This window comes from Oryza brachyantha, chromosome 4 (assembly GCF_000231095.2).
Source record: "Oryza brachyantha chromosome 4, ObraRS2, whole genome shotgun sequence".
Taxonomy (NCBI): Eukaryota; Viridiplantae; Streptophyta; class Magnoliopsida; order Poales; family Poaceae; genus Oryza; species Oryza brachyantha.
Window position 1 is genome coordinate 11,178,887 of NC_023166.2, and position 11,071 is coordinate 11,189,957.

Here is an 11,071-nt window from a genome sequence, read left to right on the forward strand (position 1 = left end):
TGGTTAGCTAGCTGTCAATATGTCATATATGCTCAGTGCTGGGGGATGCCTCTTGATTCTTTGCGTGATGCTCAAAAAGACGGCAGCTTTGCGGTGAGAAATCTTGCATCCTGTGGGAGAGTTGCATGCAGGGCGTGGTAAGGGAAGCCAGTTTCTGAACGAGTGAGTGAGTGAGCCCAGTGACAAAGGAAAAAAAAATGACATCTTGAAACTTATTGTTAGAACTATTCCCCAGTTGCTAAAAAGTTCATGTGCTTTTTATTGTCCCTAACAAATTAAAGATCAGAAGGCATAGATTCCCACCATCACATGCCCTTGGTAGCGTCTCCATTGTTAAAAAGAATGCCAAATCTAGAATGGTTCTCATATCACCTATAGGGAAGCGGCAGGGATGTGGAAGATTATAGCTCACAATTCTAGATTTGGATGGTTGTAATAGAAATTAGTCACAAATATTATTTTAAGAAATTGAAAATACGGATTACAGTTAAATCCACCGCTCCACAAAATTCAAGTGTAAATTCGATCTGAACTTTCATGTGATGGTTCATACATATTGATTCAGTTTCGTTACTCCTTATCAATATCTATAATTATTGGCATGTTATTTGGGAGAATGATTGGAGGCCCCCATAAAGGAATCAGAGGAGTTTCTGGGAAAAAACCACAGTAGACAAATAATTGGTTGGTCCAAGTCGTACGGCTTTGACGTTCACTGTATGCGCCGATGCTGGATTCTCCCCAGCTACTCGTTCATATGGGTGATAATAGATAATATGGAGTGGTTGTTTGGAAAAAGCCAAATAACATATTTGTAAATAAAAAATAATTTATAAATAGATTTATTATATACATATTCTTAGCGATATAAAAGTTAATGTTGTAAAATAAATTCTGGTGAAAAATCTAAAATCAATTCTAAATTTAAGGTCGAGAAATTTATATTTTGGTATATAAGCAGAAGCAAAGCGAAATGATGTGGTGGTATTTTTATTTAGGAAATTTTAGAGCCGAGTATAAAAAATGAGTGAGCTAAAATTTTATAAATTTTTGAGCTAAAAACATACCACCTCTGTCCCATAAGTTTATTTTTCAGTTCTTAGATACGGTGTTTTGACTCTTTATCTAATTTGAAAATTTTTTGCGATTAATATTTTTTTTGTTACTAAATGGTAAAATATGAATAGTACTTTATGTGTGACTAATTTTTTTAAAGTTTTTTATAAATTTTTTAAATAAGATGAATGATAAAATGTTGGACACAGAAATCAAAAAATTAAGTTATTATGAGACGGAGATAATATACTAGTTAAATAGTAGTAGTGTTGTAAAAGAACCTATAAGTATTGTCCTATTAATAACCTGAATGCAGATCCTCTACAGTTTGAGGAGTTTAAGATTTTGGAAAGCATCCAGTGAGAAGCCAGCTTTTTAAAATATGGATGCTTCTTCTTGTTTTTAGTTTATTTTCTGGATTCTGTAATTTCAGATTCTTTGAAGTTGAGTACTGAAGAGCTTCTGATTTTTCTAGAGATACTGTGAGAAACTGTTGCTAGAAGCTCTCCTGAACAGACCATATGTTACCCTTGCAACTTGTTAGTAATTTCTTGAGATATGATGTTGCTACCTCTTACTGAACTCTGAACACTCAGCAGTAAAGTAGCTCCTGTCCTGTGGTTATGCTATAATTCCACCAAACTCGCCTGGGTGAAACACGCGCTTTCTGAAATTAAACATGCTGGCAATGCCAATTAGTAATCTTTTATTGTTGGCCTAGGCACAACTCAACGCAACACGACGAGCTAAGCACATTAGTAGAGAGATGAGTGGATCGATAGTCCAAAACGCATGCGTCATCGTCGTCATCCCCGATCTCCCTCGCCGCACTGCGATCTCAGCATCAACACAATTTCACTCCGTTTTTGCCTATGATCATGCTTGTAGGCTAAAATTTAAAATTTTATCTTTAAATTTAGGGTTAATTTTAATGTTTTTTTTCTTAAATTTATTTTTCAGTATTGACTTTTAAATCGTTAAGGATACGTATATAAAAATTTTATTTATAAATTATTTTTTATTTATAAATATGACGTTTGATTTTTTTTTTCGTCGGAGGCTGGGACCGGCCGCGCGGCACGGAGCCGATCGATCGATCGTGGGTGGACTATCTGACGGCGATGGTGCATGGATGGACGTTTTTTTTTAGTTGGATGGACGCTTGAAACTTGAGAGAGACGAAGGAATTTTGCGGTGCATGCGGCGGCTAGCTGAAAATCCTGAAAAAGCGCGGTGGCTTTGCGATGACAGGACAGATGGAAAGAACTGCTCATGGAGTTCGGAAATGGCTTCTAATTTCTTGAGGCCAAGATATATTAATACGTGTTATCGTACATATATATTTATGAGCTATATTTATATTTTTCGTTGTAACTTATACAAATCAAATCTAATCTTAATATATGATATCTTATCAATTCTTTTAAAAAAATTCACAACGAAAAGATGTAAAAAAAACAAGAAGATATTCACCCAACGGTTTAAAACAGTTTTCTGGGTGTGGTAGTGTGGATGAGGATGAGACCAACCTTTCCGTCGGAGCTGGGCCACGGTAGCCACAGTGGACTGTTTCTGTTCATAGCTTTTTATTTTTTTCCCCTCTCTGCCTCTGAATTTCCATAGGCTGTTGATGCGCATGTGACTGTTGGGTGAGGTGTTTGAGCTATTGCGTTGCCATTGGAGGCCAGACCGCTGTTGCATGGTCCAGCTTGCTCGATCTAGTTTGGTACGTCAGGAATCAAACAGATTTGTATTGTACCAGAACTGTAGTACAGGAAAAGAGGTGGCCTGAAACCCTGAACAGTGCATCAAATTTCGCACGGGCAAGCCTTTCTGACCATAGATTCATCATCCAAAGTAATATACGTAGATCTCCCGACCAAACTTGATGGGACTTCTCTTTAGAAAAGTTGAAGAACGAATACATAGCATTACTAAAATAATACTAATACATTCATTCTAAAATATATATAGCGATATAATATTCAACATGACATATCACCGTATAGCATGTCTAGCATGTCTAGTCTCGTATTAGTATGCTAAGTCATATCAGTATGAGATTGTTATATTTTAGAATAGATAAGTATATTTTTAAGATTACTTTAGTTTGACTTAAGTTTATTGGCTTAGATTTTAGGGCCAACATATAAGTTCTATATAATTTTATAGGAAACGGTTTGATTTCTCCATTTTTTTCTCTAAAACACTCTAAACTAAAGAGGCCTTTAATTTAACCCTTTGGATCATATGGTTTATGCTAATGGTTTTAAACCTTAAGTTCAACGATAAAATCCTACTTTTACTTTAAATAAGTTAGAAAAAAATGCTCGAATCTAGTCTTTTGACTTACGAATATAGGACACGTACAAATGTACCTATTAGTTGACTCTCTTAGTCACCACGTAAGCAAATTTAGTGACGTGGATGAAAGAGAGAAGGAGAAAGAAAAGCTGTTGCCATGCATGGCAATGGCTTAGAGTCGACTCTTAGCATTTATTAAAGGAAACTTTCTTGTATGGCAATGTATAAAAATGAAACTAGCTTAATAAAAAATATTTTATTGCATTAATGAAGAAACCACACCTAACTCTACCTTTATACGTATCATTATAAAATAGACTCTTGTTGCTAATATGGCTTGAGATAGAGCCCATGATGGACTCTACCTTGAACATGTGGATTGTTAAGGCTTTGACCTTATAGCTTATAAACCAGCTTATAAGCCTAAAAAAGAGGAAGGGCCTTAAATAGGACAAGCTTAAAATTAAAAGATATTGCCCTAGTTCTTTCCTTATATTTCTTTCGGTTTCGGGTCGAAATACATTGCCTAAGCCCACGAGGCAGTCGGCAGTGCCAAGCTGGGTGGCGCATGTCCAATTTTTTAAGATAATATATGAGAGATCAATTAGCCATGCTCCATACCGATTTAATAAACTATTTGTGGTCGAGCTTCACGTGCTAAAATTTTTAACTAGACTTGTACGATATTTGCTCTTATAATACTGATCAGCATGGCGCAACTACACTTATGCTACGCCTAAATAAAGCCATTGGAAAATTATAAAAGTAACTAAGAATAATTTATAAATAAACCTGATATACAACCAATATTGGAAAATAAACTAATATAAAAGCAATTCTAGATTTAACTTTAAAATTATGTTTCAAAATAAAAATTCCGGTTGTAGCTAATAAGCTAATAGGTACTCGCTCCATATTAAAATGTAGCAATTTCTCACTACAAATCTACATACAGAGAGTTAGAGACTACTTTTTAATTTCACATACAGGGGCGGATTTGGCATGGGGGCAGCTGGGGCTCGAGCCCGCGCTACCCCCGTTAAAGCCATTAGAGCCTCCACGAAGACCCTTCTAAAATTTATGGTAAAAATTAATAGAAAGAGAGGGCTTAAACTCCATCTAACTTGTTCAGACCCTCCTAATATCGTTGGTTAGATCCACCACTGTTCACATATAATATTTTGGTCCTTTATTTATGGAATTCGGTGTAACTACATACCTACTACCTCCGTCGCATAAAAACTCTGTTTTTTGTTTTTTTCGTATCTAATGTTTGATCATTCATCTTATTTGAAAAAATATACAAAAACTTAAAAAACTAGTCACACATAGAGTACTATTTATATTTTATCATCTAGTAAGAATAAAAATATTAATCATAAAGAAATTTTAAATAAGACGAAGAGTTAAAACATTGTATGAAAAAACTGAAAAATAATCTTATTTCAGAACGGAGGCAGTACATCCGAAGCTCACGTTTCTACGATCCGGAGATCAAATCTAAAACACACTATCCAGCAGCATCTGTACTAAACATTTCATTTTCCCACGGAACAACACGTTGTGCTCATGCCAGATATCCGGTTCAGTTGTTAATTGCAGAGGGAGAAAACACGTCGAACCGAACCCGGCCACCAAAAAGCCAAAATCCAAATCCAACAAAAAGGAAGGGGAGGACAGACGACAGAGGAGGCACCGCACGAGCACAATCTCAAAATTCTCAATGGATAATCAGAGGAGCGCGCCCACACTACACTACACTACACTACGCAGGCGCCGCGTTGCTATCTGGGTGAATCGCGAGCACTTGATCCTTTCTTATCCAATATTTCCCTTTCTGTTTAAGTTTATAAACTAAAATTTAAAGTCTTAATATTAAATTTAAAGTTAATTTTTAGGTTTTTTTATTTTTATCACCTAGAATATATATATAAGTTTTATTTTAATAATATTTATTGTTTGTAAATATGTTTGTTTTTTCGTGAAAAAAGAAAAAGCCAAACAGTAACCCGTGCACACGCACGACGGCGTACGACGTCGCCCGGCCGCCGTGCGTCGAACAAGTGGAGGCCGGCCGGCTACCCACGCGTGCGTGCGCGTTTCACGTACCGGCCGGCCGGTGGGTGGTGGCTTCCCAGTTTGCACGGCTGGCCTCCACTCCATGACTCCATGTAGCTGCGACGACTGTACCGTGCCTGGCTGCGAGCACCTTCCTATGTATGCTGCCGTGAGGTTCCATCAGAGGCAAGCTGGAAGCCCCGGAACACATGATCAAGGGCGATGTATGTCGTCGTGGACCGGTGGTGGCCGGATGGCCTTTAGCTTTTCTACCGTGAGGTTGCATCAGTAAGATCGCTGCAGATTACAAAGAGGCGATGCATGTGCATGATGCAAAGTGGACTGAATGGATGGATAGGTTGTGCTATGTACGTATACACAAGATAAAAAAAAAAACGTTCCATGATTTAGGCCATGTTTAGTTCTCAAAAATTTTTAACCAAAAACATCACATCAAATCTTTGGATATCTAAATAGAGCATTAAACATAGATGAAACGAAAAACTAATTGCACGGTTATATGAGAAATCGTGAGATGAATCTTTTAAGTCTAATTAGTCCATGATTAGCCATAAGTGCTACAGTAACCCACATAGGCTAATGACTGGTTAATTAGACTCAAAAGATTCGCCTCGCGGTTTATAGGTGAGCCGTGAAATTCGTTTTTTCATTTGTGTCCGAAAAACTCTTATGACATTCGGCCAAACGTCTGATGGATATCCAAATTTTCATTTCTCCAACTAAAAACCCCCCTTAGAAAAAAAACATTTTGAGGTTTGGAATTTTTTTGTTTGTCAAAATTGAAATTTAATTTGAATAGTTTATGAATTTGATCGGTTTACCGAGCGGTTTATAACCTCGAGCAGGGTCGAATTTAATATGAGAGTTTTGCGAAAACCGAACATTGTTTGTTGGTTTTATCAAAACTAGTTATGTATGCATACTGTTGTTGAAGGTCGATACTGGTTGGTCGTGAAGATTGTTAATAGAGATTTGTTCCGGTCCAATAAAAAGTATCTCGAGGTATAATTGTTTTTGACTATTGGATCTAGCTAGCTGAGTAAGATGTGCACGGTTAGATCTAACGATCAGAAATGATTCGGTGTCTTAAAGTACTTTTTGTTGGACTGAAGCAAATCTCCATCTAAATTATTCTAGTCCAACAAGATATATATCTACCAGACTCATGAGATACCTTAGAGTTCATCTTTCCAACCAATTTTCATGAAAAACCGTTTCTTTTTTTTTTCAAAACCTCCAGATTTTTATGAAATCATTCCTAATCAGGTTTTTAAAATCAAGCAATTTTTAGCTTGGTTTCGTACAGAGTTGATCAAAAGCAATCGGTTCCGGCTTAATTTTTGACAAACCGACAGGAACCGGTTTTCACCTAAAAATGATAAGATAAACCCTCTCTAGCCATGCAACCGGGGTGATTGTGAGTGAATGCAATAAGCAGTTCAGCATCTCCTGTCTCAACCCCTCTTCTTTGCTATCCCTCCCGTGGTAATTATATGGCGCTTATCCAAAGGTCAAGCCCTCAAACAAATGGCACAAGGCCGACGTACGTCGTCGATCGAGGTACGTAAGCCCTCAAACAAGTGACGTGTGTGGCCTACACAGCACTCCTACGACAGTAATATTTACAGTGCACGCACCAACGCAGCCGGGATTAGACAAGTACGGAGTACAACAGTAGCAACAGTAGCAAGTTATAAGTCAATTATAGCTGTATTAAAAAAGAGAGAATAAAAAAAAGCAATGTGCTGGCTCTCATTTAAGAGTCAGGTCTACACATATTCTGGTAGAAATATATTAAATATATAGTTGAGAGAAAGAGATAAAGAAGAAAATATTGGAAATAATCCTGTAGCTAATCTATCATATGTATCAAGTTTTAATATAAGGCTCTATTTAGAGGCATTTGGAATGATAGATGTCAAAAGTTTTGGTACCAAAAGTTCTGTCGTTGTATTTTTGTAAGTTAGTGTTTAGAGGCATGCAAAAGTTACTATTTTTTGGCAAAAGTGAGAGGTGGTCTACAACTCTATGCACTTTTAGGCGAAATTTGCTAGTCCAGACTGTCAAATATCAAATACAAAGTTATCATTTTTTTACCCTAGTGTTTAGATCATTTTCCCAAAAAGTAATTTAAAATGACAATTTTTTTTGTCATTTTGAAGGATCTAAATTGGCCTAAATTTATAGCTGGCAGTTGACCTTACCGTTAAACTTCAATCAAACCAGTCGCGGAAGATTCAGCGTCAATCATGGCTCTGGGTTTCAGCAAATAGTCGACGGCATTACCACCAGACGATTGCATCCCATCCAGGGCTTACACCAGAAAACACAAGGAGCAGTGATCGTTGTTGCGTGCGCTGGCGTGTGTGTTTTTTTTAGGAAATCGCTCGGTGTTTTGCATTGATCGGTGGTCTTTTCCTCCCTTCTTTCTCCCTCTCATCTCGTTCCATGTATCGTGCGATGGTTGGTGTTGATAATGTGCTATCATGTTCTATGGAGTATTTTTTTTTACGGTTACTGTCAGTAATAATTTTTGCTTCCAAGTGCGGTAGTAGCTGGTTGCCCTGGGGGCTCACGTTACTGTCAGGCTTTTAATTACTTTCTTGACATGCTTGTTAGTGGTTAATTGGAGAATTACCATGTCGAGGCATTTCAGATGGTGGCAAAATCGGGGGTATTACAAGTGGTTATCAACGATCCAACGGATCACAAGCATGACAGATCGTGAGCTTTTGGGTATCGAGAGAACCGCACGAGGACTCCTTTTAAACGCAGTATTTTTGACTTTTGAGAACATGATTAATTAGGGAAAAAGGTAAAAATAAAATGTCATACACAACATAATCTTATAGAATTATAAACCCAAATATTAAAATGTGTGCCTTTGATAGTTACTGCCTTACTGGGTATAGAAGACATGGATTTTAGAGGAATTACAGAGACAAAGAGGAATGAATGTGTTGAATAGTCCCATATTTATTGGGCAAGAACAAAAGACTTAAAGATATAAGTGGAGCATGCCCTCATCTTAATGGCTAGCTTTTAAGGTGGGAAAGACCATTTAGAGAAAGCTTCACAAAAGCAATGGCAAAAATGTTTTTTTATCGACAGAAATTTTACCGTCTTTAATAAAATATCTAAAGATATTAACTTTTTAGTGTAAATTTTTTAATATCTTAAGATGGACAACTCTCGGTATATTTTACTGGTAGTATTATACTATCGGTAGAAAAAGAGTATTTTTTACTTTGGTAATTACTTGATTAGCAGTATTTTATAATTTTGTTTTTTTGCAATAAATATCACAATAAAAAGGACGATATTCTCCTTTAAATTTCTACTACACCTAATATTATTGATAGTATAATTCAATCACAGCCATCCACTGAAAATAGATCAATGATATGAATTAAATTATACTACCAGTAAAATACACCGGAGCCGGACCCTCTTAAGGTATACCGTAAGTTACCAGAAAATACACGTAAGAAAATCACCATGCACGTACACCACGGTGCTGGCGCACCAATGGATTGGATGCACCCACTTAACACACGCTCAAGCGATGGAAACCCAACATGAAATCTATAAACCTGGGTAAATTTCTATAGAAAATACACCCAAACTGACTCTTTTTTTTTTACTTAAAGAAACACTGCATACTGTTGGAGAATTTAAATGGATGTAGACATTTACCACGACTCCACGCTACAGCTCCCGTGCTCCCAAAATCAACCGCAATTGGGGAGCAGGAGGTTGACTCCTTCAAGAAATGGACAAAATGGGTGCAATAACATACTGCAAAGAGATGGTGAAAGTCTTTCAACTTTGCAGCGTCACTTGTGCACTTGCCGACAGTACTTTCTTTTTGTCAAAGCTATGGAGCTGTGGTTTGCTGAAATGGCACTCGAAAGTTCTGAGTTTACCAGAGACTGAAATGAATTTCAAAGGCAGAATGCCACTTACAAAGAATAATCCTCACCTCACACAAAAAAAAGGAGGTGCTTAATGGGGTCTTTGCTTGATATGCTCTGGTTAGCACGGCAACACAGCATTTCCTTTATCTTTCACAAAAAGAATGCAGAAAGGAAAGCAAATTTTTTGACCATTCATCAGTTAAGTGCTGTTTGTTCGCCACTAAACTAGTTAATTTGCAATTTTTTTTCGCATTCTTTCACGCCCTAAGAATTGCTTTATTGGGGAATTTAAGGTTAGGGGACACCCGTGGTTCTACCATGTCCACAAAAATGAAAACAGAAAAGGCAAAAGAGATGGAAAGAAAAAATCCTCCCCCCCCCCCCTATTTTGTATTGTATATCATCCGAAGAAAAGACTTCCTTAAGCAAAAGATAAATCCCATTTTCTTAATGGCTTAATGCTAAGTGGCCATAGCAATAAACTATTACCTCCCTTATCCATGAGCATTGCAGTGAATTGAGAATTTCTGAAATTTTCAGTTTGGTCAGCGTGTATTCCTCTCCACTGTCATGAATCTGAAAGTTAACAACGAGGGTTTTTTTTTTGACAATTTTTAAAAAGTATCTTAAATACCAAATTTTTTAATGTAAAATTTTGGTATCTTGTATATTGTATCTTTTACTGAATTTTTATTAAAAAAATGTGACACCTTAAAATATTTTTTTAAGGATAGTAAAAATACTCTAACAAGACACACACGCACGCCAGCACACTTTGCTTGCACTTACATGCATTGGCAAAGTGCTCAAGATCACAGGATTTTGTTGTTTCAAGCCTTTGGATTGACAATTTGGACCCCCAAGAGGCCAGTTGGTTCATGGACGGCCATGAAAGGTTGAGGTGGTCGAGATCAGTTTCCCCACTTGCGCGGCTGCATCATCAGTTTCCTGTTTCTCCCAAATCTTTGATTCGCGAGCAACAAAAACCCAGCTAGGTGCTGCTGCCGCAAGTGCTGTGGGAATCCTGCATTTGACAAGTGTGCAGTGATGGCGCAGGATTGATTTGATGCCCTGCCGAGTGGGGCGCAAGCATTGGTGACTGAATCTATTGGCGCTTCAAATCCAACTAACTCACTCTGCATGTTTGCCATCTGAAAATTTTTCATTTTTTCAAGTGAAGTTGCAGCCTTGCAGGGAGAAACACACACACACGATGTCACAATTGAAGTCTGAACCAAATGGCCGCAGCTTAGAAATATCCAATCTACTGCTGCAGAGCTTCTTGTTCTGATCACATTCCTCTGGTACTGCTGAACAGCAACATATCACCAATTTTTCTAGGGGCCGATTCAGGTGCATTTTATTAGTAGTAGAATTTAATGCATACCGTTAATTTATTTTTAAGACGAATATAATTAAATTATACTATCAATAATATTAGGTGTAGTAAAAATTTGAAGTGGTAATATTATCTTTTTTATTGTGATCTTTATTGAAAAAAACAAAATTATAAAATATTGCTAATCAAGTAATTAATAAAAGTAAAAAATATTCTTTTTCTATTAGTAGTATAATACTATCAGTAAAATACACCGGAGAGTTGTCTATTTTTCGATCATCAAGGGAAGAAAAGAAAGGACAGTGGGTTGAATTATTGCTGTACGTTTTGTACTAAGAAGAAACAGGAATCTCAACACGAGCGTCTGTTTTGATCA